Raw genomic sequence first — 27,281 nt, 5'->3', positions numbered from 1 at the left:
CTTTTGCTCCTCAAACCTCTAAAATTATTTGTCCTCTTAGTTCCCACACTAAGGAATCATGTAACATGGCTAAGCAGTATCTACTATCATTTTATTCTTAACACATCAGAATGAATACCATTGCCCTCTTTGGTGATATAAGAACCCATACTATACTTGCTGTTAGTCAGAACTTGAGAAACTCATTTTATTGCGTTCAGTGTAAATTCATCAATCTTTTCCCACCATCTCCTAGAGACTTTATTCACTTATTAGTTTCTGAGTGTGTCAATATTTTATATAATCCTATTTACCTACCATGTAGCTAGCAATGCATTTTCATCACCTACAAACAGAATTTGAGCTCAATCAGAAGAATGTCAGCTTCTAATGCCATATTTTATTTTTATTTTTGTCTTTGTTTTGTCAGTGCCAATAATACCTGGGGCCCAAAGATAAGTTCTTAATACCAATTAATAATATTTAATAAATTGATAATAAGTAGTTGGAAGTTATGTGGTGGCTATAAAGTTGGATTTGAAGTCAGAAAGCCTTGTATTTAAGTCATATCTCAAACACTTACTAGCTGGGTGATCCCCAAAAGTCACATAACTTCTCTCAGCCTCATTTTTCTCATTTTCAATATAGGGATAATAATAACACCTACTTCACGAGGTTGTTTCAAGGACCAAATAGGAAAATATGTGAAACACTTTGGAAACCTAACCTATAACTGTTAGGTATTATCATTATTATACTACTCATGATAATTGCCTATAGAAATTATTTGAATGAATATCCTTTAAATTGAACTAAACTGTACTACATTTAGATTAATTTAATTGTGCCCCTTTGCAATAGTTTAATTAAGCAAAATAAAATATCATGGGATTATTGGCTTACATTGAGGTCCTTTTATACCTGTTCATTCAAGACCCTATTCAAGAATCATAATATTAGAAAAGATTATTAAAAATTATGTCAACATATAGTCTGTGGGGGAATAAAGATCCTATATGAGCATTGAATTACTACTTTGTTTTGTGTTTCCTACTGCTTTACTACAGTAAATAGATAAGATGAAAACATCATAGTCTTCCATAAGAGATGATAAGCAAATTATAAAATAATATGATAAACTATATAGGCAAGAGAGACTAACGACTATCTTTCTGCTTCTGTCACATACTGGCTGTATGACCCTGGCTAAATTATTTAGCCTCTCTCTTCTAGGCAACAATTCGAAAAGACTATACAATATAAAGAAAAAGCTGACCCTACCTTGATAAAAGGAATGTCTCCACCTATCGATCCCTGCACCAACAAAGTCATGAAACCAGTCTAGATCCTTATTATAAAGTTTCTACATAAATTCTCATAGAAATGGGAAGGAAAACCAATGTATCAGTGTTGGTAAAATTTAGAGTAAGTGAATCATTATTTTGTCCCTAAAGAAAAGGGATACACTGTAATGTGAAGAAAGCTAGCAAAGGGGATTTGTTTTAGTAAAAAGGGCTGAGTTTATCATGGATGTCCTGGAATCAGCTCTCAACAGTAATAAGCATTTACACCTCTAGAACCAGCAAAATAGCAATTGGAGTTTGCTTTTTTGCTTTTTTGATTCTTCAGATTTAAGAAAGTAGAGCAAATATCAGTAACTCAGATTAAAGAAGTACTGTGTATAAATTTTTGTTATGTAATATAGGATGGTTTGGAGATAGGATTAGATGTTTAACAACTGTTTTTGGAAGGCTAACAAGTCCAGTCCAGGCAGAGCCTGTCCTAAGGTAACAAACATAGACCACTATATAACAGGGACAGATTGCAGGGTTTATTAAACAAGGTAAGGTGAAAAGGGGATTTGGGATAATCCTAAACTAAGGTCAACTACCTAAACCACCCAGATCTAAATATCTCTTCACAGAGATTTCTTCAAAATGAATTCCCTACTCTAATCTTCCCTAACTGCCTAAATCTCCAGTCCATTGATCTTGACTAAACCTTCAACTAAACCCCCCTTAGCTGTGTTTAAGGAAAGGGTCTTTGTAAGCCTTTGATAGGGCCCAGGGAAGGTCCTAGATCCAAAAGGATCCAGGCCTGGTCTCACAATCACTGCAGATGGATCAGGATCACCAGGGACTGCCTCAATGAAACACAGCAAGCAAGGCAGCAAGTGGGACAGGATAGGATCAGCCACTAAGGAAATGCAGCCACCACCTCAAGATATTCTCCTGAGAGAGAAGCTAACAGCCTCATACCACTCTAAGCTTTCATTGAAAGTTCCAGAATCTTCCTGCTGATCTCATGCCACTTCTCTCTGCAAATTTACATACTTTCCTACATAATTTAACTTTTCCTCATAACAGTTGGTTTTGTTGCTTTCCTCCCCACCTCCCAAAATTTCCCATAACATCCCTGCAACTTGAATTCTAGCTCTAAATTTCTAGCTCTGTTATCCCAAGTAATTCATTTAACTTCTCCAGGTTTCAATTTTCTAATTTGCAAAGTGGAGAAAATTCTATGAATACTTCCTCTCACAAGTATTTAAGGGGCAGAAGTCTTTAAACACCAAAACAAAAGCATGAATGATTATAGAGAGGCAGGAAAATCTCATTTTGGAAGGGAATAATAGCACAAAAATGGAAGAAAAAATGGAACATAGATATGTGGGGGATATTTAGAATAATGTATGTGATAATAATATATGTAAGCGAATTGAATTTTTTTAATAAGTGGGAAATGTTAAGAAAGATGGAATAATATGGAAAGAACAGGCCATAGAGCCAGGAAAATCTGAGCTCAAGCACAATCTTTGAGATGTTGGAACTGTGACCATGGGCAAGTCACTTGATAATATCATTACTCCCAGGAAACTCTATGATTTTTTATAAATTTCAGGTTACAGAGACATTTGAAACGGCATTGACAAAGGAAGTTTCCATAAAATTTGTCTACACCAATGAAATAAAATAAATGACTTTGTGACCTTGGACAAATCAATTAATCTCTCAAAAAGTCTAAGTGAAAGAGAGGAGTTGATTTGAATTTGTAGAAGCAGTTTCCTGAGGAGATACCCAATAAAGCGATTTAATTGTAGGCATGGATCATTCTCCTCAAACCCCCTAAAAATATCCAAAGAAGTAGACTTCTATATGAAATTACAGGGCTTGTAAAATGTAAAATTCTAAAACACACAAGCTGGAAAGAGTTGCTTGATCAGATTGCTTTATGTATTATAACTGCTAAGAGATGTGTAATCTTTACTTCAGGCAAAGATGAGAATTCTTCAACTTTATTCTGCTTGTAAATAAATCTTTTCATTTATTATCATTAAAGTATTCCTCCTAGTCCTATTATTTTCAAATGATGAGCTATCTCAAAAGTATTGATTGTATTTGAGCATGAATCTTTGCTTGAATTTTTCTTTTTCTAGACTGTATAAATTTAATTCCCATACTAATTTTGTATGTCTATATTCATCTCTCAAGCTGTCTTACTACTGACAGCCCTGCTGTGCATTTATATTCATTTTTCTCTACAGTAAAGCTCCCTGTACATAGGTTTGGTACTAAACCATAGAGGTATCCTTTCAGTCACCTAGAATTCAGCTGGGTGCAGTCTCTCAAGGGTGGTTAGTCACAACTTAAATGAAATTCACACCAGTGTTTTCTACAGCTCTCTATGGAGAATTGTCATATCCTGCAAATCACTTTCAGTCTGTAACTATAGTTTTCTCAAACTGCTGCACAGTTTAAAAAATGGAAATCAATAAATTTATCCTTGGGATTTGGAGTTAGAATTCACATACATTTAGGCATTAACTACTTTGATGGGAGAATTGTGTAACGAGGTAAAGAGTTTCTGAGTCAATTCAGACCCAGATTCCTGGCCTAACTGTTTATTGATTGGTGAATCCATTTTCCACTGATTTATTTATATGAAAATAAATATGTGCTCACCTAGGTGTGTACAGAAATGTGAATATATATATACAAATGTGTCATATATGTATGTTTATACATGTATCAGATACATGTAGTACTTTAATGATTAAAAATGCTACACATTATCTCATTTGATCTTTGCAATGATCTATAAAGTAAATGTTATTATCTTCATGTTACAGAAAGACACTGAGACTGAGAGGTTAATGTGACCTGGCTAGTGCACATAACTAATAAAAGTCTCAAGCATGATTTGAATTAACGTTTTCCTTATAAAATTTGCTCTTGGAACATTTATCATTTCTTCAATGACCTTTACAAATCTGTTGTGTAGCCCTTTATTTTATTTTTGTCATATACTCTGTGAAACCAGAGACACTTCAATCTTTGATATTGGAGGAAAGAAGAGGAAAATGAGTGAGGACAGAGAAGACTTGGTTTCTTGTAAAATTCAGTCATTTTCTGGCTGAATAACCCTGGGAAAGTGAGAATTTCTAAGATACTCACTTTCTATCTCTAAAGAATGGACATAAAAATACCTACCTTGTCTACCTTGCAGCATTTTAAGGATCAAATGAGATAAAGCATGTGAAAATGCTTCAAAACTATAAAACACTATCAAAGTGAAAAAACTTTTATTTATCATTCAAATAAACAATTATGAGGAAAAACAAATTCATTTGCAGTTTTTGAAAATCAGAATGCTGATTTTCAAATCTTAAAAAAAACTAATCAACTATTATATGTATGGCATTGTGTGACATAATAAAAATAAATATTTTCTGAAATAAAAAAAACATATTTTAATATTTCCCTAATTAGCTTAGTTTTTTTTTTAATTTGGAGTATTTATATGTAAAACAACCAAACAAAAAACTCCTCTTCTTGGAAAGCTTTAAAAAAGTTATTGGATATAGGAATACCTTTTCATCTATGGAGTAACAATTTGAGGTTTTAAATGTTTGCCATACTCTGTTATGAACCAAATATTCTCCCAAGTGAATATTCTATTGGACTGAGCCCCATGAGGTACAAACCTACTTTCAGAGATAAAAGAGAAGTAAAAAGCACATAAGAAAATTTAGGTAATGTATATTTTCCAAAATAATTTTAGGAATTTTATTGATTATCTGGATAATAATAATTTTAATTAGCACTTTAAAGTTTACCAACCACTTTACAAATGTTATCTCATTGAATCCTCTTATAATTCTGTGAAGTTTACTCTTATTTTCTAAATCTTATAGGTGAGGAAACTGAGACAGGTATAGGTAAAGTGACTTACCTGTGTCCTAAAGATGATTATTTTCTGAGGAAAGATTTGAATTCAGATTTTTCTTATTCCAATTCCAGCACTCTTCACCAGTCATTTAGTTGACTGAATAGATAAACCTTGCTCAAAAATCGTTTGCTTGCTCCTGCTACTTTATTTATTCAATACTCAATGATTCCTCTGTATTATTAGTACATTCCATTTAGAAAACAGTCCGCATGAAATTTGTCTGTTGCTTATTCATATCGAAGTGTGAGCTGATACAGTAGTAGCGATATAAGGGGTAAAGAAAGTTTGGACATATCGCCAGGAAGGTAGGATGAATTCAACTCCAGATTTTGACACATATTGTCTATCTGATTCAGTTTTTAATCTTTTAGAATCCTATGAAACTCTCTTAGATTTTAAATTGCAGTGTAAGAAACTAAATATCAATGACAGGAGATTATTCATTGGGAACTTCTTACGTGAAATCAGTGGTCTGGTACACACATACACACACACAAATGAGTATGAGTTATACTAATCAGCTAAGCTAAGAACTCATAGATAGGAAAATCAAAAGAAATAGTTTTGGATCAAAAAGCCAAGCCTGAGTGGGGAGAGTAAATATTATATGGTTTCTAAGACTATATAAGGTACAGAGCATTAAAATAGAGAAATAAGGAAGTAGGTTTGCAAAAGATAGGTTGGCTCACGGATGGAACTCAAGAGGAAAGGTTCCAAAGACTATCAGGGATAATTAAGAGAGGACCTGAAGCCTGGAGCTGGGCTGCTTAGTTCCTGCTTTCTCTGGAACTTGGAGGGAGCACTTCCTGTGAGGAGGATAACTGACTTTCAGAGAAAAGCCCTTCAAGGTGAGACCCTCTGACTAGCTTTCCAGTCTCCCAATATAGATTTCATCTGGATTTCCACCTACTTCTATCTCTTGTGTTCCAGAGCTTCCATTTGAAATATATCTTGTGTTCCTGTGAGAAAAGCCAACCTGAAGAAAGACTATAACTGTCTGTGATCAAGTTAACCTGTTTGGGTGACTCTCCCATTCAGTCATCGCCTTATCAAGCAACTGAATCATATTACTTTTTTTTTTAATAAAACTTTTTTTTTTACTAAAACTGTTTTTTGGGAGAGGCCATAGTCAGAAAAGCTAGATTAGGGATTTGGGGGGAAGAGACAGAGTAGGGTGACAGCCTCAAGAACAGAAGAATAGATTTGTGAGCATCTTTTAGCTTGGAAGAAGGAGAAATAGAACATTAGAGCTAGGGAATTCACTTGGCCCTCTTTCCAGTAATCTTTTCTTCTTTAAATCTTTCAAATTAAATCCTTTTTTATTTTAACCTGATTTGGTTAAGATTTGTCAGATTGCCTTTATCAGAGATTCATGTCTGAGGCCCCCTTATTTTGGCCTGTCATCCTGACCCAGACAGAGACCTTTGAATTTTCAACTTACTGTCTTTAAAAGTGAAAGAGCTAACTTATTTCAAGAGTATTTGTCATTCTGCACTGATAAGAGGGAGTTTACTCATTGGAAGTTCCCTACATATATGCAATCACAAGTAGAACTCTTAAAAATAGAGTGTGTGACTATATATATATATATATATGTATATATATATATATATGTATGTATGTATAGAGGGATATAGACATGCATAACTATAGATAGGTCCATAGACGAGAATGAGAGCCAGAAAGATAGATGAATAGATATATAGTAGATGACAGAGATAGATCACAAAGAGGTGATATATGGATATAGATATACACATCTGAGTAAGAGGTCTATGGTTACTGGGGAAATGTGAATTTTTCCTCTTTAAAGGATGAAGACAATAAGTTCTTCAATTTAGTCCCCTCACCCCTTTTATGAGGTCCTTTTTCCAATCTTTCCCATTGCTTCTACGAATTCACTTAGAATCATTTGTATACTCATGTATCACTAGACCCATTCTTATAATGTCAACATCCTTTTATTCAATATGACTATAAAAAGCCTAAAATAAGCTCTGACAAGTTCTACCCAATTAGAAAAAAATAATTGATATAGTCCTGAAGATCGACTGTAAGTTTGTTTACCATATAAGGGTCAGGCTATACAGGTTTGGGGAAGTTCATCCCCAGAAGATTGGCCACTAAGTACTTTTCCTTGTTTGTTTTTATAGAGAGCTAGAGATTGCGGACAAAATCAATTATAAAGGCATAAAGGAGTTAATGTCCTGCAAATTACAGAAGGAGTGACCATAAGCAGTAAAAACATATTTCCTTGGGGGTAGCTGGGTAACTCAGTGGATTGAGAGTCAGACCTAGAGACAGGAGGTCCTGGGTTCAAATCTAGTCTCAGACACTTCCTAATTGTGTGATCCTGAGCAAGTCACAACACCCATTGCCTAGCCCTTATCACTCTTCTGCCTTGGAACCAATGCATATTATTGGTGGTTCTAAGATGGAAGGTAAAGGTTTTTAAAAATAAAATAAAATAAAATATATATATATATATATATTTCCTTGAACAATGAAATATTTGCTAAACTTAAGGAACAAATGTATCACCAAGGTTCTAACATGTCCATCATTTTATAATACATATTAAATTTTTTAATACATTTCTCTTTAAGAATAGAAGTCATCTCCATGAAGATTTCGTTGGAGTCCTATATGGACTGGTGTACCCTGAATAGCCATTGCTCTTTTTCTGACTACACTAAGTAGCAGAAGCATAACGATCTCACTCAAGGTATGTGGAGCTAAAGCATATAGATAAAAATTATAGAAATAGATAATAAATGAATAGATATAAATATTTAAAATAAGTCAAAATGTTCTAGAAGGTGAATTGTAAGTATAAATCATGTGAAACTGAAGTGATAATAGAATGTCATTTCCTTAGCTAATTTTCAATTCAGTGGACATCCTTTGATAGTTCTCACAATCCTCTTTTACTTAAGAAGCTATTTTCATAACCAGTCAAATTCAATAAATAATAGCAATAGTAATAAAGAAATATTGAGCTTGGTTGAGTAAAATCGGAGTTTTTAGTTCATTGAATATTCATGTGTTTTCCAATTAGAGTAAAGACTCATAAATTTTGGGGGTATTATGTGCTGGCTTTTAACTTGGCAGTTCTCTTCATTTGGCTAGAATTGTTAATCTTTTTAGTTGAACTATTTAATACAATGGAATCTCAATAACCAAACTTTCTATTATCCTGTAGGGTCTGTTGTTCAGATATATCTCTTTTCTCCTCTGTTTTTTAGCTTTTTTGAAAGCTTTGAAAGCTAAAAGTATACATTATTAGTACCCTACACTTTTCTTTTTCTTTTATAAGACAACCCACAATTCTTTCTAATTACCTGCTTTTATATAATGATGATTCCGGATTATCATGGGTGGAATTGCCACCTCAACTCTTTCTTTTTCTATTCATCCTTCTTTAATCAAATCTCTTGCTGCTTAAGAAGAAAAGATCTTATGATTTTTCCTCTTAACCCTGTCCCCAACCCTAGGGAGAGAACACTACTTTTAGAACAGTCCAACCTCATACTACTAGGCAATAAAATGTTGTTCAAACACAATTCAGTGTTGATTTTGCCTACTCAGCTTTCCTTATAATCTAACTCCCACAACTATACATTGCTACTGGAAAAACTAATTCTTTGAATATATGGACGTTGTCAGTAAGGCAATGTTTCTACTTACTGTAAGTCATTAGACATAAAGATTACCCAGGAGGGCATCTTTTCATAGTATTTTCCTTCCTAAGGAGAGACTTGCTTTCTAATTTCAAAATTGCAAGCCTTTTCCACCATTAATTTTATTCTAAACTAGTACAGTCCCAAACTCATGTCTGCTCACCATCAGTCTTAGTAGTGTAAGAGCTTCAGGAACTCTCTGTATTTTATTGTGTTCTCTATACTGCTGGAATTTCACAATGTTAGGCTTCATATTTTTTTTAATTGATTAACTTAAAGAATAGCATAATTTAATCTAATGGATGTTAACTCAATTCTTACAAAGTCCCTTCTCCTGAATTTAAAGTCTTTTCAGATCTTTAGGAAGAGCTTTTAGCCATCTAGCAATATTTAGATCACTTGGATCAGATAGATCACAGATAGATATTTGGAATACTGAGACCTGAGTTCACAACTAGCCTAAGACACCTACTGCCTATGTTGGGTAAGTCATATAAGTCTGTTTCAGTTTCTTCAGTTGTAAAATGGTTATAATAAAAGTCCCTTTACTACAGGTTTATTGTGAGGACTGTTGCTTAAGGATCCATAGATCCTTATTAATCCCGCTTTGTATTTTTTAAATCCTTAGCCCAATTTCTACCCATTTTAATCAATAGCCTATAAATCTAAGAGATATGATTATGCATTTTGTTTTATTCCTGTTGATGATGATTATTTACCCTTCTCATCTTTTGTTTATAGTGTATAAAAATCAAAGTTTGTATTTATTCCTATGTTATTGCTTGCTATTGCTTTTAAAGGAATGCCTCAAATACCTCCTTTATTTAGGTACCACTTTTGCATACTGGGTATTGTTTATCTTTGCCCTATATGTTACTTTAGTTGCATAAAGAGAACATAATTTTTGGAATATGCTATTCTCTCTCTTCTATTTCTTCTTTCTAAGAAGTGATCCTACTTTATCCAAATTTGTGTTCTTTTTGTAGCTAAATGTTTTTCTTTGATTTAATTGGAAAAACAAGTTGGTTGGAATTTAAACTTGTAAATTTAACAACTCTATTTTCACATATATGTGAATGTGTGTATGTGTGTGTGTGATATGTTAGAAAAATAAACAGAATTAGTATAAACCTATATCAGATTACTTATCACCTAGGGTTGAGGATGAGAGAGGGAGGGAGAAAATCTGAATCCTAAAATATCAGAAAACAATTTTCAAAATCGTTTCATCATGTAACTGAAAAATAATAAGAAGATAGCAAAAAAGAAAAAAATAAGCAGACCAGTTTGTGTAGAATTATACAGTAAATAATGGAAGAGTATAATAGGTAATAATAAGGGACTATATTTGACAGTTAATTGATAGCTAACAGATCAGGTAGTTATCTTCTTTTTTGCCTACCCTCCCTTCCTCCCATTTCCTCCCTATTCTCCAAGCCTCCCTCTTCTTCAGCCTCTCCTGCTTCCCTCCCCCCTTCTTCTTTCTAAATCACTCAGGGTGAGTTTGTGGTGTCTCAAATGAAAATACTTTTCCTCTTCTTCATCTTAAGCAAGAGGTTTATTTGGGTGAGACAGGAAAAGATAGAGAATGAAAGTAAGAGAGTTGGGGATTTCCCTAACTCTACAGTAAACCTTGGATTGGAGAATATTGGGATAGAGTTCAAATTGAGAATTATGATTTACAGGTCTGGCAGTTCAGTATCATAAACAGAAGCAAGTCAAAGAGATGTCTCTGGACTATTGTTCTTCCTTCTTCTATCTCCAAGATCAAAAGAACCACCTCTCCTTTCTGTCTTTCAAGGTTAAAAGACATAATCCTTCAGTTGGTCAGTTCCTTCCTTCAACTGCTTCTCCCAGTAACCATCAAAATGGAACCTTCCCTTTGACTGACAGGTCACTGCTTCTGCCTCTTGCATGCTTCCCAATTCCTCTCTTCCATAAGAGAAAGGCAGCATCAGCTGAGAAATATAGTCTGGAGCCAGATAGAGAATGGTAAGCTAAGAATTTTTTAAAAACCTGAACACACTCTTTCTTTCTGTTTCTCTCTCTCTATCTAACACAGACACACACACACACAGACACACACACACAGACACACATACTATAGGTTGGTGAGGAAGGGAGGTGAGGTTCAGGGCATCTCAGAAATTTTTTTGTGAGATCTTAGTTACAAAACATTGCCTTACACCTTAAAAATAGGTTTGAGGGTTCCTATTGTTATTCATGTGATAACTAAAAAATGAGCTTTTCAATTGGAGCTAAAGATTCCAAAAATTATGTGATGAAATATAAAAATAGGGAGATTAAAAAGTCCTGCCTTGAGAGAAAAAAAGAGGCTTTTCTCTCTTCTATTCTCTAATTTCACTGCTGTTCTGGAAAACATTTGAAAAATTCACATGTAGTAATTTATTTTTTTTTTTAGCCATTCTATTTTGCAAACAAAACAAGTCTACTTTTTTCAATAGCAGAAACAGAGCACACTCCATCATACCCACAGCCATTTTCTCATACACTCACAAGCATAAATCCCTTACACTTTATATTTATCCACTGTCTTTTTGTCTTTAATCATTGTAAAAGTATTTTAAACCCTGTTTTTTAGCCAGAGGGCTAAAATTTTAATAAAAGAAAAAAGATCCCTCTGATTCATAGTAATGATTCAGAAAAAAAAATTGAAACTGGTACTGAGCTTTATGACTTTTCTAACACACTATAAAGTCTAGAACTCCAAATTCTTATGATTTCCAGAGGAAGTTGAATCTACTTTCTTATTCAGTCTTTGATTCAATAAACATATGAATAGTTAGGTTAGAATAGAGTTCTGAGGATAACAGAATAAAAATTAAATTTTCCCCTGTGTTTAAGGAACTTGAAATCTAACAACTAAAAGAATGTTCTAAAAGGTCTAGACCAAACCAAATTTAAATGGTAAGTTCCACTTGGTACTAATACTTCAATTTTAATTTGGTATCCATTTCTCTTTTCACAGTATTAACAACTCCTTAAGTAGACAACACACCTATAAATAAACACCATTCTTTACAGAGAAAAGTACAATAATACAGGAGATCTTCTGTCACTTCCATCCTTTAATTAATAACATCAAGTGTAACTTCTTCAGACTACTGCAATATTTGGTATTTTTCTCAGCAAAAATATATACAAAAGCCCTAAACACCACATCACAACAACATGATTGGCTCTTCAACCTTAACCATTTCTTTCCCCAATTAAGCTGTCACGTCACACATCTAAATGGTTATCCACATCTGCTGTCAAATGGTTTGATCCACCCAGATAGCCAGTCTTGGTGATCCAAGCTAACCGTACTACACCTGGATTTTTAAATATTCATTGGTAGGTGAAGTCCTAACTGATATCCCTCACTTGAAAGAAATGTATTATGAATCACATAAGCATGAGATGACTTTTTTTCCCTCCTGATATAAGGAAAGTGTTTTTTATTTTATGTTAGAATTCTCTGAGCTAGGAGCAGAATTGAGTAGGAGAATAAGCCTGATCATAAATGGAGTTATTCTTTCAAAGATATCAAAGTGCTGGTAAAAAAATCTCTTTAACATCAATATTCTCCAAGTGATACCAATCATAACACACTGAAATTTTAGGAAAATTTAAAATGAACATATCCCCAAAGTACAAAAAAATCTTATGTGCATTATCTTATGTGCATAGCTTAAATGGGAGAAATGAGGAAAAAAAAGAAAATGAGAAAAAACACCTGTAAAAAGAGATGGACCATGCTAATATTAAGAATGAGACTATATATTAGTACCTATTTGTTGCTGATTGATCCTCGCTTTATAATGATTTAGGAATTTGGATTTTTCTCATACATTTATGTACATGGTGACAAACTGTACCCATTTGGCATATGTGAAAACCAGTATAGATGGACTATTCTGCATTTATACATTAACTACAATTCTAAAATTACTTTCTTTACTGTTTTTTATAGATTTAGAGTTTACAAGTATTTTTAGAAAACTTGATCATTGAATTTTTAAATTATGTATCATGCAATAAAATATTACTCTATTATCAAAGGAGAAAATATTTGTAGAATACTTAGCCTGATATATATTTAATACTTGTTTTCTTCCTCCCCATATTACAAAATATATGACAAAACTCTGAACCTACATATTAGAACATGTTTCATTTTATTTTATTTTTATTATGATGCAAAACACTTCTATTTTGGTCATTGTCATAAGAGCACATTCATACAGAATCAAAACCCCAAAATAAAACTTTAAATACCCTGATTTAAAAGACAATATGCTTTGATGCCCATCCATCCAACTCCAACAGTTTTCTCTCTGGAGGTGGATAGCATTTGTAGTCATACGTCTTTCAGGATTGTCCCAGATATTTGCTGAGAGTATCAATTTTCACAGTTGATCATCATACAATATTGATGTTGCTTTGTACAATGTTCTCCCCCTTCTGCTTATTTCACTATGCATCAGTTCATGAAGACCTTTCTAGCTTTTTCTGAAAACATCTTGCTTATCAATTCTTATAGCACAATAGTATTACATCACCAACATGTACCACAATTTGTTCATCCATTCCACAGGAAAACATGTTCCCTTTCATAGAATGTAAACTTTCTAATGACTTAGGCTATTTAATTTTTGCCTTTGAATTCCCAACACTTATCACAGTGTATGGCACCTTGCAAGAATTTTAAAATTGTTTGTTAATTGACTCATCATAATTGATTAGACTATAAACTATATATACACGGGAAATATAATAAAAATCAGGAAATCCATAAATAATCACTCCCAATTTATTCAAGGCAACCTTGACATGCTTTCATATTTATTTTTGGTCGAGCCTTTGGACATTTTAAGTAGAGCTGAATTATTAAAGGGTTAGGCTGTCTATACTTTTAAAAATATTATTAAACCAATCATTTTTCCATCTGATCCATAAAATGAATACTAAATTTAAAATCTGAGAAACTATGTTCATATTCTGATTCTATTGGTTAGTACTGAATGTGTGACCTTGGACATTTAACATCTCTGAACCTCAGTTTCTACAAGTATAAATGAAGGAAATTAACTTGATAGTTTCTTATGTTGCTTTTAGATCCTCAGCATATGATCTTACGATCATGTTTTAAACTTTGCCTTGCATGTAATCTCTCAGGGGTAATGGAAGTTTTCATTCTTATTTTCTTGAACCTGAGCTTTTAAAGTTAGATGTTAGTGTAAGAGGATTAAGCTGGTATAGTTAATACACTCCCAAATGTTCTAGATAAAGTAGCTTAAGCTCTAGTGAAGAAATCAATACAGCAGTGGCTATTGTAATAAGGATGGGATAAGGACAAGGAAATAAAATGAAGAATAAACAATTGCAAAATCTATAGACTTTAATTCCTACATTTTTCACTTCAAAATATTAGTGGTCAAACTGATTGTAAATGCATGCCGACAGAGACATATTTATTTATGTCAAAAGTATAGTGGTAATTCTTTCTATTCAGAAAAGGGAGTTTTGTTCCATTTATCATTTGTCACTATAATTTATTGAGCTTATTTCATAAAATCATCACGTCATTACATCTTAATAACACATTTCCATGGAAGTATGTATTTTGCTTTCACTATTTTATGGAAAGATTTCTGTAGTCTAAACAAATTTAATAACTAATATTTTCACTACTTTATTATAGAACTAATTAGGAAAACTATGCCCAACCTCACATTAGTTACATACACCAAATAATAAAGAAAAAATAATTCTAAAAAAATACACATTTTCTAAATTTTAATTTTAATTTTCTTTTAGCTTGTTCAGTTTATTTCTAGGCTCCTAATTTTCACACCCCCAAAGAATCAGATTGATTATCTATAAGATGTACTAAATTTGATAAAGCTAATAATTTTCTTTCCATGAAATTTCTTGTAAAAATATTATGAAAGTTACTGATTTAGAAATAATAGCCAAAGTCACAGATAAATCAAGGATAGTCTTGTCTATTGCTTTGTTGATTCCCTTGACATAAAAAAGAGCTCTTAAAATATAAAGCAGTCCTCATTTTTATCATTCTTTCTAATTTATTTGTTTAACATCAAAATGTTAGGACTGTTAATCAATGACTATAAAAACAAAAGAAACCTACCTACTTCCTTCTCCAGCATTTAATTCAAGAGCCTTCTGTTTCTGTCAGACATTTTATATTAAAAAGACAGAGCCAATTAAAACTACAAGAAGACAATGGCGCACAATCCATTACAAAGATTCAATTCAATAATTTCTATGTATAAGGCATTGTGCTAGGATCCTGGAATAGCAAAACAGTTCCTACCCTCAAGTATCTTATATTCCACAAAGGTGTGGAAGGGAGTACAAAACGTAAGCAAATAAATGTAAATTGCATATAAAATAAATGAAAATTAATGGTAGTGGAACAGAGAATTACAAAACAAGTTCAGAACTGAAATTATTATCTTCTACTCCTGACAACTATGAGATTTTTTCCAGTGGCAACACCATTTACCTAGTTTCTCATGATTAAACCTTAGTTTTATTTTGGACCGTTTATACTTGGTGAAGCAGTAGATAGAGTGTTAAAGTTAAAATAAAAAACAAAAAACTTTGAATTCTCCCTCAAAAACTTAGTGGCTCTGACACCTTGGGCGAATCATTGATTTTTTTTTCTTTCAGACTCAGTTTCCTCACCTGTAAAGTTAGGATAATAACACCTACTTTCCCATGCTGTGTTAAAGAACAAATGAAATAATATATGTAAAATGATTTTCAAACCATTAAGTGGCATATGAATGCTAACAATTATTGTTATTGTTGCTGTTATTGTTATTGTTATAATTAATACTCCTTCACTTTTTTATCATGACCAGTTACTAAGTCTTATATTCTCATTTATATTCCCTAAAACTAGAAATCTTGAGAGAGAGAGAGAGAGAGAGAGGAAGGAAGGGAGGGAGGGAGAGAACTCTAGCTTTCTCTGAGAGCTGGGTAGAAATTCTAAGGTCCTAATCAGGGAAAAGTAGTCTCAAGATGATCAGCCTTTCTTGGAGTTTCAGGACCTCCAGAAAGGGCAAGGAAATTAAGTCATCCTTTACACTCACCATGGTGACCATCTAAAAGGAAAGCAGTCTGAGGTCTCCTGCAGGAGCTCCTCCAGGGGTCCAGTTCCACAGTCAAGTGTCTTCACTCCAAGTCTGAGTGTCTGTCTTTCAGTCTCTCCTCTGAGTAACTTTTTTCATTCTTGATTGAATTGCTTGTGTGCCTCTGTTTCCTCTATTTAAAGATCTCTTTCTTTTGTGTCACCTCCCCTAAATTTTACATCTAACAATAACAGCAGATGTTTTTTTCCAGGACTGCCCATTCATTCACAGGTGGGTCACAGACCTCCCATTCAATGTATGAAATGGGTGTTCCTACCTTTTTGTAGTTAGTTCACACCTTTTTGTGGTTAAAATGGGTAGATCTACTTTAAATACTGAGTTAACACTTTGGGGATTAAAATCTAAAAATAGATAGGGGATTACAATTCAATCTTCACAATAAAGGAAGTGCTAAGTACCTTCATTGTTACAATCATGAGATAGCCAAATCCAATCTTCACAAGTCCAAGGTCTCAGGTCCAGTAAGCATATTCTTCACCAGGCTCCAACTAGAACTCAGAACTCAAAGAAAGAACTACTCACAGGAAGTTGTAATTCCTTTTAAAGAAGCTCCTTTGTGTCACTTCCTGTGCCTTCCTCTCCTTTTATGTGGACAAAGTATAGTCTATAGCCCAGGGAGTAGTCAGTGGTTTCTTATTTGTCACCCACTTTCACACACATGGGTCATAGACCTCCCATGCTGAAGTGTAAGTGGGGTATATACACTTCTGGTGATTAAATCTAAAAATAAGCAAGGGAAGAGTTAACCCCATCTTCACATGTATGAGTTCTTATCACCGCTTATCTCAACTCAGATATCTCTTCATGTCTCTTTCTGCCTCCATTCTTTACTCTCTCTAGACCATTCTTCATATGATTGCCCAATATTTATTTATGAGCCATATTCAAGCAAGAAACATACATATAGGCATCATTCTAGAAATTATAGATATTCATTCAAATTATTAGAATCCTTAGTAGTATAGATATCATAAAAGTGTATCAAAGGCTATAAGCAGTTTCAGATGAAGAAATCAAAGCTATCAATTATCTTATGAAAATATTTTCCAAATCACTATTGATTGGAGGAATGAAAATTAAAACAATGCTGAAATAACACAGATTTGAGAAATGACAGGAAAGGAAAGTAATAAATATGGTAAGGGAATGTGGCAAATTTGGTACCCTGACGCATTTTTTTGTGGAGCTGTGAACTCATCCAACCATTGTAGTGGGTTCTTTGGAACTATACCCAAAAGTTTATAAAACAATACATACCCTTTGATTTAGTAATACCCCTATTAGGTCTGTGTCCTAAAGATTTTTTTAATGGGGAAAGAGCCTACTTGTACAAAAATATTTAGACCAGCTTTTTTTTTTTGTGGTGGCAAACAATTGGAAATTAAGAGGATTTCCATCAATTGGAGAATGTCTGAACAAATTGTGGTATATGATGTTGATGGAATACTTTTGTGCTATAAGAAAGGATGAATAGGATGATTTTCAAAAGAGCTGGAAAGGCCTATATGAACTGATGCAGAGTGAAATAAAAGGAAATGGTAGAACATTATACACAGTAATAGCAATATTGTAGGATGATCAACTGTGATTGACTTCACTACTCTTAGCAATATAATGATCCAAGACAATTCTGAGGGACTTAGGACAAAAACTGCTATCCAGTTCCAGAGAAAGAATCATTGAAGTTGGAATGTAGATCTAAGCATATTATTTTTCACTTTAGTTTATTTGGATTTCTGTTTTGGGGCTTTATTTTTATATGGTTACTCTCTTGCAAAAATGAACAATATATAAATTTATTTCACCTAATAATATACATATAACCCAAATATCTCTAGGAAGAGGCAGGAAGACAGAGGAAGACAATGTGGATCATTTAACTTGAGAAAACCTATGTGGAAAACTGTTATTACATGTAATTGGTAAAATAAAATCTCTTCATAAAGTAAAAAAAAAAAAGTCTATTTACAATAATTTTAGTATTAAAATCATAGTGCAACAGAGAGCATTTATATAATATATTATGTGTCAAACACTTTACTAAGTTCTTTATTAACAAATACTTTATTTGATCTTAACAACAATGATGTGTGTTAGTCACTATTGTTATCTCCATTTTTCATTTGAGGAAACAGCCAAACAGTGACTCCTTCAAGGTTACATTGCTAGTAAATGTCTAGGCTGGATTTGAACTCAAATCTCCCTGATTCCAGGACCAATGCTCGATCCCAATACCACCAGCAGGTCAATAGGGGGAAAGATTATAGTGTGATCCATTAATAAATATTTGTTGATCATTCACAGAACATGAATCATTAAAAATAAGACATGCTAGTGAGTTATATAAGTGAAATAATTTGTAGCTATTGTTGGAATACAGAGTAGGGGAAAAAGACAAATATTCCTTCCACATTGTGTCTTTCCTCATCATAGTTTCACTCTATTATGGGTGGACACAAGAAATTAATTGGCAATTTAGAGGAGGGAGAGGTTTTGAAAGCCTTAGACAGAGAACATGGAAAAAGTTTTAAAAATTCAGAAATGCATAAAGTATGGATATAGTATTTCATGTTATCAATATCTTTTATATTTTAATACCATAAATATATGTAAATTTCTTTTATATTTGATCAATTTCAAACATTATTCCTTGGTTACAAAAATCATTTTCTATTACTCCCTCCCCTCCCCCATCCTCTCCTTTCCTGTAGAAGACCCACAATCCCACTGGGTATTAAATGTATCTTTGATCAGAATCCATTTCCATAATGTTGGTATTTGCACTAGGATATTCATTCAGAGTCTACATCCCCAATCATATCCCCATTGACCCATGCAATCAAGCAGTTGTTTTTTATTTCGTGTTTTTACTTTCACATTTTTTCCTCTGGATGTGGATAGTGTTCTTTCACATACATCCCTCTGGGTTGTTCAGGATCACTGCATTGCCACTAATGGAGAAGTCCATTACCTTCGATTGTACCACAGTGTATCAGTCTCTGTGTACAATGTTTTCCTGGTTCTTCTCCTTTCACTCTGCATCAGTTCCTGGAGGTGGTTCCAGTCTCCATGGAATTCCTCCACTTTATTATTCCTTTGAGCACAATAGTATTCCATCACCAATATATACCGCAATGTGTTCAGCCATTCCCCAAATAAAGGGCATCCCCTCATTTTCCAATTTTTTGCCACCACAAAGAGTGCAGCTATGAATAATTTTGTACAAGTTTTTTTTTCCTTAATATCTCTTTGGAGTACAAACCCAGCAGTGCTATGGCTGGATCGAAGGGCAGACAGACTTTTATCCCCCTTTGGGCATAGTTCCAAATTGCCCTCCAGAATGGTTGGATCAATTCACAACTCCACCAACAATGCATTAATGTCCCAACTTTGCCACATCCCCTCCAGAATTCATTACTTTCCTTTGCTGTCATGTTAGCCAATCTGCTAGGTGTGAGGTGATACCTCAGAGTTGTTCTGATTTGCATCTCTCTGATTATAAGCAATTTAGAGAACGTTTTCATGTGCTCATTAATAGTTTTGATTTCTTTAACTGAAAATTGGCTAATCATGTCCCTAGCCCACTTATCAATTGGAGAATGGCTTGATTTTTTTGTACAATTGATTTAGTTCTTTGCAAATTTGAGTAATTAGGCCTTTGTCAGAGGTTTTTGTAATGAAGATTGTTTCCCAGTTTGATATTTCCCTTCAATTTTGGTAACATTGGTTTTATTTGTACAAAAAAATTTTAATTTGATGTAGTCAAAATTATTTATTTTACATTTTATGGCTCTTTCTAAGTCTTGCTTGGTTTTAAAATTTTTCCATTCCCAAAGGTCTGACATGTATACGATTCAGTGTTCACATAATTTACTTGTAGTTTCCTTCTTTATATCCAGGTCATTCACCCATTCTGAGTTTATCTTCCTGTAGGGTGTGATGTTGATGCAAGCCTAATCTCTCCCATTCTGTCTTCCAATATTCCCAGCAGTTTTTATCAAATAGTGGGTTTTGGTCCCCAAAACTGGGATCTTTGGGTTTATTATAGACTGTCTTGCTGAGGTCACTTACCCCAAGTCTATTCCACTGATCCTTCTTTCTGTCTCTTAGGCAATGCCAAATTGTTTTGATGACTGCTGCATTATTGTATAGTTTGAGATCTGGTACTGTAAGTCCTCCTTCCTTTGCATTTTTTTCACGATTTCCCTGGATATCCTTGATCTTTTGTTATTCCAAATGAACTTTGTTATGGTTTTTTTTTTCTAATTCAGTAAAAAAGTTTTTTGGTAGTTCAATGGGTATGGCCCTAAATAAGTAAATTAATTTGGGTAGGATTGTCATTATTATTATGTTACCTTGCCCCACCCATGAGCAATCAATGTTTTTCCAATTGTTTAGATCTAGTTTTAATTGTGTGGAAAATGTTTTGTAGTTGTGTTCATATAGTTCCTGTCTTTGTCTCGGCAGATAGATTCCTAAGTATTTTATATTGTCTAGAGTGATTTTGAATGGAATTTCTCTTTCTAATTCTTGCTTCTGAAATGGGTTGGAGATATAGAAATGCTGATGACTTATGTGGGTTTATTTTGTATCTTGCAACTATGCTAAAATTGTTGATTGTTCTGATTAGCTTTTTGGTTGATTCTCTAGGATTCTATAAGTAGACTACCATATCCACAAAGAGTGATAGCTTGGTCTCCTCATTGCCAATTTTAATATCTTCAATTTCTTTTTCTTCTCTAATTGCTACTGCTAGTGTTTCTAGTACTAGGTTAAATAATAGAAGTGATAATAGGTATCCCTGTTTCACTCCTGATCTTATTGCAAATGCATCTAGTTTATCCCCATTGCAGATGATGTTAGCAGATGGTTTTAGATGTATGCTGTTTATTATTTATTAAGAAAGACCCTTCTATTCCTATACTTTCTAGTGTTTTTAATAAGAATGGGTGTTGTATTTTATCAAAGGCTTTTTCTGTGTCTATTGAGATAATCATGTGATTTTTGTTGGTTTGCTTGTTCATATTCTCAATTATGTGTATGGTTTTCCTGATATTGAACCATCCTTGCATCCCTGGTATAAATCCTACTTGATCATGGTGGATGATCCTTCTGATCACTTGCTGGAGTCTTTTTGCTAGTACCCTATTTAATATTTTTGCATCTATATACATTAATGAGATTGATTGGTCTGTAGTTTTCTTTCTCAGTTTTTGACCTGCCTGGTTTTGGATTCAGTACCATATTTGTGTCATAAAAGGAATTTGGTAGAAGTCCCTCTTTGCTTATTATGTCAAGTAGTTTGTATAGTATTGGAATTAGTTGTTCTTTGAATGTGTGTTAGAATTCACTTGTGAATCCATCAGGCCCTGGAAATTTTTTCTTAGAGAGTTCTTTGATGGCCTGTTCAATTTCTTTTTCTGATATGGGATTATTTAAGAATTCTATTTCTTCTGTTAAACTAGGCAATTTTTTTTTTTGGTAAATATTCATCCTTATCACATCGATGGGCATGTTTATTGCCATATAATTGGGCAAATTATTTTGTAATGATTGCCTTGATTTCCTCTTCATTGGAGGTGAGTTCTCCCTTTTCATCTATGATACTGTTAATTTGATTTTCTTCTTTCTTTTTTTAAAATTAGAATGACCAGTACTTTGTCTATTTTGTTTTTTTTTTCAAAATACCAGCTTGTAGTTTTATTTCTTAGTTCAATAGTTCTATCACTTTCAATTTTATTAATTTCTCCCTTAATTTTTAGGATCTCTAATTTGGTTTTCTTCTGGGGATTTTTAATTTGTTCACTTTCAAGTTTTTTTATTTGCATATCCAAATCATTGACCTCTGCCCTCCCCAATTTGTTAATATATGAAATCAAAGATATAATTTTTCCCTGAGTAGTGCTTTGGCTGCATCCCATAGATTTTGAAATGATGTCTCATCATTGTCATTTTCTTCAATGAAATTATTAATTGTTTCCATGATTTGTTCTCTAACCAATTTTGGAGGATCATATTGTTTAATTTCCAATTAATTTTTGATTTGGCTCTCCATGTAACCTTACTGATCATTATTTTTGTTTGTTGCCTTATGATCTGAAAAGGTTGCATTTATTATTTCTGCTTCTCTGCATTTGTATGCCATGTTTTTATGACCCAGTATATGTTCAATCTTTGTGAATATACAATGTGCTGCTGAAAAGGTGTATTCCTTTTTGTCCCTATTTATTTTTCTCCATATATCTATTAACTCTAATTTTTCTAATATTTCATTTACCTTTTTTACCTCTTTCTTATATATTTTTTGATTTGATTTATCTATATTTGATAGTGGTAGGTTCAAGTCTCCCACTAGTATAGTTTTACTATTTACTCCTTCAATTCTACTAGTTTTTCCATTAGAATTTTGGGTGCTATGCCATTTGGTGCATACATGTTGGTCAGTGATATTTTCTCATTGTCTATACTCCCTTTTATCAGGAAGCATTTACCTTCCCTATCCCTTTTAATCAGGTCTATTTTTATTTTGGCTTTGTCAGATATCATGATTATAACTCCTGCCATCTTTCTATCAGTTGAGGCCCAATAGGTCTTGCTCCTTACTTTAATTCTAACCTTGTGAGTATCTACCCACCACACGTGTGTTTCTTGTAGACAACATATGGTAGGGATTTGGGTTCTAATCCATTCTCCTATTCATATAAGTTTTATGGGCGAGTTCATCCCATTCACGTTCAAAGTTATACTTCTGAATTTTGAATTCCCTAGCATTTTGATATCCTCTCCTAATTCTGTCCTTTCTTTTTTTTTTCTGTATCCTTTTAAACCAGTGGTTTACTTTTATTCAATCCCTCTAATTCCCTCCCTTGATATGCTTCCCTTTCTGGTCCCTCCCTTTTTGTTCCCTTCTTGTTTTTTTTAGGGTCTGTTATGTTACCTCCCCCCCCTCCTTTCCTCCCATTTTGTACTCCCTTCCCCTTACCCCCCTTAGTTTTCCCTTCTTTCTTACCTTGTAGGACAACATAGAATTCAAGATCCCAATGGATCTAGATGCTCTTCCCTCTCAACATTGATTTCACTGAGAGTAGGGTTTAAGTATTATCTATTAACACTCTCTTCTTCTTATAATAGTATTATTCCCCTCCCCTTCCCATGTATATATTTGTGTGAAAAAGATTATTCTATTTATTTTATTTCTTCAATTATCTCTTGGTATCCTCTTTGATTCCCCCCACACTTTTTCTTTTTTTTTCCCATATCATCTTATAACCCATAATGCCCCAATCTTTTCATATGAAGGAGTCTTCTAATTACTATTATAATGAATACAGTTTTTGAGAGTTACAAATAACATTTTCCCCATAAATTAATATATATTATTTGATCTAATTGTAGCCGTTTAAGAAGAGAGTTTGAATAAAAAACGTTTCTCTTTTTCCTTCTTTTTCTTATTTACCTTTTCATTTGTCTCTTTATCTTTGTGTTTGGGTATCAAACTTTCCACTTACTTCTGGTCTTTTCTTTATGAATACTTGGAAATCTTCTATTTTGTTGAATTCCCATACTTTCCCCTGGAAGTATATAGTCAGTTTTGATGGATAGGTGATTCTTGGTTGAAGACCCAGTTCTCTTTCCTTTTTGAATATCATGTTCCTAGCCTTGTGGTCCTTTCGTGTGGAAGCTGCCAGGTCTTGTTGATCCTGATTGGTGCTTCTTGGTATCTGATGTGTCTCTTTTTGGCTTCTTGTAGAATTTCCTCCTTAGTTTGAAAGCTCTGGAATTTGGTAATTACATTCCTGGGAATTGTCTTTTGGGGATTTCATGTAGTGGGTGTTCTATGAACTCTTTCAATGTCTATTTTCTGCCCTTGTTCATGAACATCAGGGCAGTTTTCTTGGATGATTTCTTGTATTATGATGTCAAGATTTCTGTTTATTTCTGGCTTTTCAGATAGGTCAATGATTCTCAAATTGTCTCATCGTGATCTGTTTTCCTGATCTATCACCTTGTCAGTGAGATATTTTATGTTTTCTTCTATTTTGTCAATGTTTTGATTTTGCTTTATTAATTCTTGATATTTTGCAAGATCGTGTTTTCCATTTGCTCAATTCTAGTTCTTAAGGACTGGTTTTCTGCTTTAACTTTTTGATTTTCAGCTATAATTTTTTTTGGTTTTCTGCTATAATTTTTTGGTTTTATGCTATAATTTTTTTTATTTTCTTTTTGGACCATTTCCCATTTATCTTGCCAGAAGGCTTCCATCTTTTTGATAAGCTCCAATTTAAAATCTTTCAGAGCTTGTGTACAATTTCCATTTTTAGAAGGTTTTGTTTTTGTTTGAATTTCCTCCAGTATATCATCTGTATCCTGAGTATTTCCTCTGTAAAAATTTTCGAGGGTCACTGACTTTTTTTTTTTGCTTTTTTTGGAAGGAGTTTAGGGCTCCTGTGTGCAATTAGCCATCACTGTGGAAGATTTACCTTCCCTTTTTCGTCAGAAATCTGAATGAGCTGGGCAGGTTCCCTGTGTATGCAGTTAAGGAGAAAGGATTTTGCCTGAAGCAAGCTCTCAAATCTCCAAAACTGCACTACCTTCCCGGGGGCTCCCACGGTCTGTGTTCCCCAGCCTGCCAGGATTTTGGTTGTAACTGCTCTCAGGGTTAGGTCCTTGCTGGTCTTAGTCAACTCCCAAGACCTAGAGCTTCCCCTTGCTCATTTCAGAGGTGCCCCTTGCTCACTTGCTGATTCTGGCATAGGCTGGCTATGACTCTGACTCTGTAGGTGGGGTGGGGGAGGGTAGATTAGCTCACATTTGGGTGGGAGCTTTTTCACCCCCTTATAGTGTGGAAATGCCCAAATCCTATGTACCTTCAATGTTGCACCCTACTGTAGAGTCTCTTCATTCTCATGAAAATGGTTTTTTTTTGGATCTTTTGAGGTGGTCTATATCGGTAGGTCTGAGGAGAGGAAGTGTACTGCGTCTAGACTGCCACCATGCTTACATGGAAGTCATAAGTTTCTTTTATAAAGTGGAAATAAGTGAAAATTTAAAGTTTGTTGAAAGACTGGGAAAGCCAGCAGATGTCACGCAAAGGTTAGAAATATTAACATTGACCTATAAATAGCCTCGTTAAATACTTAGTCCAAATTTTACCAAAGGTACTATAAACACCCTGTAAAAGAAAAAGACAAAAAAATCAGATTTCTCTGGTATGAAAGGAGGGCCAAAAATTATACACAGATTTTTTTTTTTCAAGTTAGTAGTCCAGGGGAGGAGGGAACTATGCCCTGAAACCTTGGGATACCAAGAGGATACCTGTATTTGGCTAGAAGTCAGGAAAATCCATTAGTGAAGTCCAGTAAATTTTAAGTTTTGTGGCTTTAGGTAAGTCATTTGCCAAACAACCTCAGTTTCTTCATAATATTTCCATTTCTTCATAGATATTATTTGAACTAGTTGCCTTATAGGGTTGTTGTGAAGGAAATGTTCTATAAATCCTAACATCCTATACAAGATCGAGCATTATTACTTTAGTAATTTATCTAACATTTGTTGATTTCAGTTTCCTTATATAAAAATGAGGAGGTTATACTTAATGATAAATAAAAGTCCTTCCAGTTCTATAACCGATGATAAAAACACTAAATTCTACTAAAATATACATGTGGAAACTTTAAATGAATATCTGGGAAACAGTTAACCTGAAAGGAATTTATTATCCAAATGGCTCTTTCATATTATATAATATCTATCACTCAATTATGTAATAATTTCTAATCCCATGACATATGGAATTACACCTAGGTGTCAAGATTAGGGAGGCAACAAGAATCAAGATGCACTGCACCAATATTTTACTAATGAAACTCTATTTGTAGCCAATTTGACACATGGCAAAATATATTCTCAGAAAGTCACATTCATAATTATGAAATTTCAGCTAGATTTCCCAAAGCTTAGAGGGAATGGCATTATTGTTATTTCAAAAGACATTTTTCTTGATATAAAAACTATATAGATACTCACCAGGTGATTTCACCTTTCTTTGCATTTGGTTTGGATTTCATTAAAGGAAGCATGTGTTATGATCACTATGAGAATGACCGAAATGGTATCACACATTGCAGGTAATGAGACAATTATGAAATCCATTCCAGGCTTCTAAACAGGGTGAACAACAATATATTTACAACTCAACAGATGCTAAATGGATTTCATGTTTACCTTGAATTTCCATGCTAACACTGTTGTATAAAATGCATTCCACTTACAGAAATAGTGTAAGAAAAAAATGTAAGCATTTTCTTTTTCATAAAATTGCCTTTTCAATGGCTATATAAGATCTTTACTAGATATTCTGAAGAATTTCATCCAGATTCAAGGTCATTTTGGCATCTCTCAAGCCTCTGGTGTGTTTACTTTCATTATTAGTTTGTATTGTTTTAACTTAATAAACATTTATTGAAAGTCTTCTTGCATCACTCTAATCTGCTTCCTTTTCTCATTTGAACGTAAATAACTGAAATATATTCTTTATAATGGTAATAGGAATAAATAAAGGTGCAAAACTGCTACAAGGACAGGTAATCTACGTCCCTGGCTTTATTCTGCAGTGTCTAAGCAACCTAAGCATTAGCTTTCTACCAAGTTAATTTTTATAAATTACATATATATGTGTTTTTATCTTTCTCTCTCATCTCTATATAACACATAAGCATTTGTATGTATATATAGGCATCAAAGAAATCAATAAATTATATCAAAATACGTTTTTTATGCTTGTTTTCTTCTTACAATAGAGGGACCAGAACATTGTAGTTCTAGTACCTCTAGGATCCACTTACTGTCCTGATTTTTACCATTTGAACTATAATATATAATCAACTTCCTAGGAAGCAGGAACCACCCTGTTTTATTCTGTTGAGTACAAATTGGTCCAGTACAGATGCATTATGAATCCTCTCAGGAATACTTGTTCTATAACTTTGAAGCAAAAAGAAACCTCACAAGAAATTTTTTAAGACTGGAAAATTAAAAAATATATATATGGTATGTCTTTGGAATCATCTGCATAAGTTAAAAATTGACCATATGAGTGCTGATGATGTCAACAATTCATAGAATTGAGAGTGAAATAATAGATATAGCCAGTTTGATGAGTTTTAGTCTTCTTTGACTTAAAGGGAACTCCAATTCACTTTGAATGGTA

Source organism: Monodelphis domestica, chromosome 7, assembly GCF_027887165.1.
Source record: "Monodelphis domestica isolate mMonDom1 chromosome 7, mMonDom1.pri, whole genome shotgun sequence".
In the NCBI taxonomy this organism is placed as follows: Eukaryota; Metazoa; Chordata; class Mammalia; order Didelphimorphia; family Didelphidae; genus Monodelphis; species Monodelphis domestica.
Note: the sequence above shows the minus strand (reverse complement) of the source record.